At 52.2% G+C, this 2598-nt stretch overlaps 1 non-coding gene across 1 annotated transcript; it reads left to right on the top strand.

Moving 5' to 3' along the window:
* Positions 1-2226: 2226 nt before the first annotated feature.
* On the top strand, positions 2227-2297 carry trnav-cac (transfer RNA valine (anticodon CAC)). The gene has a single exon. It is a non-coding gene; the product is annotated as a tRNA-Val (tRNA).
* The last annotated feature ends 301 nt before the right edge of the window (positions 2298-2598 follow it).

Raw genomic sequence — 2598 nt, 5'->3', positions numbered from 1 at the left:
ACAGTGTCTGCATCTGCAGCTCCTGAATATTCCTGAATGTTTCCCTGTGGCCTTGACCCTGCCGGTAAGTGCTCCACCGCTTGACATTAGAGTGCCAGCTTCGGAATTTATTTCAGACTGCCATGGTTTGTATATTTTCTGTCCATTTATGTGAGAGTGCACAAGCTTCTGTCTGTGGGGTGTTTCCCCTTCCCCTGATCTGTAGATACCTGTCCCTCAAATTGTGTGTGCCTGACTTTCCGTCTCTCTCCTTTTGTGCATGATTTCCTCTGCTAATGCATGTTCCTGAATGTGTCAGTGCCTCTGTCTGTGAGCAACCCTGCCTGTGTGTGTGTGTGTGTGTGTGTGTGTGTGTGTGTGTGTGTGTGTGTTCCTGCATCTTCGTGTGCCAACTTCATCACAATTTGTTCACCTCTCTCTGTCAACAGGTTCTTCACCACTCTGGATCTCACTGTCCATCAATTACAAAGTCCACCCATCCCATTCCCCTCACTCTCCCTATATTGTTCTATGGCAGGTGTTCTGTTCAAATTAATTTTCAAACTCAAAGTTGGGTTTGTTGTCACATGCGCGTGCACGTATGCACGTGTGCACAGGTGCAATGAAAAGATTACTTGCAGCAGCATCGCAGGCACATGACATGTCATCAGCAATCTTCACAAGGAAGTGTCATCAACACTCGAACTTTGCTGCAGGAGTACCTGCTTCTCTGTCCGTGTCCGTGCTCCTGTCTAATCACGTACCTGACCATCCCTTTGTGTTTGCCCCTATCTGCCTGCCTCTCTCTGCTGTGCCCGCCTGTGCAAGTTTGCCTCTGTCTGTGCATGAACCTGCCCTGTCATCAGACACCTCGTCCTTTCGATGGTAATTTGACCTGGAACTCCACCGCCCCTTCCCGGAGCAGTTTCACTGCACTGCGTTTCTCCAAAGTGAATACACAGGAGAACTACGAATTTAAGCCGTCACCTGTGTGGGTGCCACCCTCAGCCTCTCAGTGTGTTTGCCTCTGCGATCCGCTCCGCTCTCTCCGCTCTCTCCCTGTTTATCTGCGTCTTTTTGCGCCGCTCCAGCAGACCTGAGAATCCCGCTGCCGCGTTTTCCTTCAGCAAGCGGCCGACTCAGTGCGCATGTCCCAGCGGCCGGCCGGCCGGGAGGCGGAACTTTATTCATGACGTCAGTGGACAGACAGTTGCCCCGGGTGACGGCCGCTGAGCAGCCCGGAACTTGCGGGTCGGGAGCCGCAGCAGCAGGGCGCGGGCGGGAGGGAGGACCCTGGGGCGGTGGGAGCGGGGCAGGGGGCGGCTCACAGTGAGCTGCTGTCACGCTGGACAGCGCCTCCCAGCCGCTTTAAATCGCTGTCACTGTTCTAATGTGTGAAACGCTGGTGTCAAATGGTGCACAGCATGATCCCACAAACAGCAGCTTCGCTGCAACTCCGAGCATTGATTTTACCGACGTTGGTTGAGAGATAAACATTGGTCCACAACAGAAAGGAGGGTTTACACCAGAATCACCTGACACCAGAATCACAGGGCAGCCGCAGTCCCCACGATTTCCCTTGTACCAACACTGAGTTCCCTCCGGTCCGTCCCTCCGACACTCCTGCCCTGCTGGTTGTCCGGGTCTCCCTAAATCTCACGTTTCCCGGAAGGAATTTCCCGATTGAGGACTGGAAGCCTTCAACTGCTTTAGCACCTCAGCTCTGCAATCTGTTCCATGAGCTCCAAGAACTTTCGGCTGAGAAACTCCGGTTGCTTTGAGATGTGTGAGCTGGTGAAAACGGAGATAACGTTCAGTTGAGTTTTCCAGCATCTACCTTCTAAACAAAAATTTCGCTCCACATTATTTATATTGATACTTGGAGCTCTGGCTCACAGGGTGCCGGCAGTTTATATTTAACGGCCCTGGCTTCCAGAACTACAGCCGCCGGCCTCCTGTGTTTAACCTGACTCCCAATTTACACTGAGAATATTCCGTGAGTGTGGCGCTGCTCTGATCCGCTCCTTCGTGGCACCGTCAGCAGCAACGGCGGATTCGGTGGTGTGACTGTAAACATGTTGGTCTGACGGTCACTGTCCGGCACCGGTACAAACACGTTGAAACCTTTCCTCAGCTTCTGCTTCCTCCCAGAACGGACCGGCTTCACTAAACTCCCTCCCTCTGCTTGATTGTCAATGTCCTGCGGATTCCGTTTTTTTGTGTGGAATTTTCTCTTAGATCGGCGAGGTTCCTGTAGTGCAGCGGTTATCACGTTCGCCTCACATGCGAAGTCCCCAGTTCGATCCTGGGCAGGAACATGAGTTTGGATCCTGCTCCAGGTAGTGACGTGAGTGCGTCTTCCTGCCGTTCCCATTCGCCTTGGAAACAGCGGCCAGGATGTTTTGCTCTGAAGTCAGGAACACTTAATTCAGTTGAATTCCGCACAACTGGTGTGAAATCAAATTACCTCCCATCTTATTTGCTCTCGGTCTCTCGCTCTCTCGCTCTCTCGGTCTCTCGCTGTTTCCCATTAACTCCTTTACTCCTTTGTCTCCCGCTCTCTGTTTTATTCCCTCACTTTCTGAAGGAGACGGTTATTTTGGATTGAAGGAAGGAGAA

This window comes from Pristis pectinata, chromosome 33 (genome assembly GCF_009764475.1).
Source record: "Pristis pectinata isolate sPriPec2 chromosome 33, sPriPec2.1.pri, whole genome shotgun sequence".
Classification (NCBI taxonomy): domain Eukaryota; kingdom Metazoa; phylum Chordata; class Chondrichthyes; order Rhinopristiformes; family Pristidae; genus Pristis; species Pristis pectinata.
Note: the sequence above shows the minus strand (reverse complement) of the source record. Positions and strands in the feature narration are given on the sequence as shown.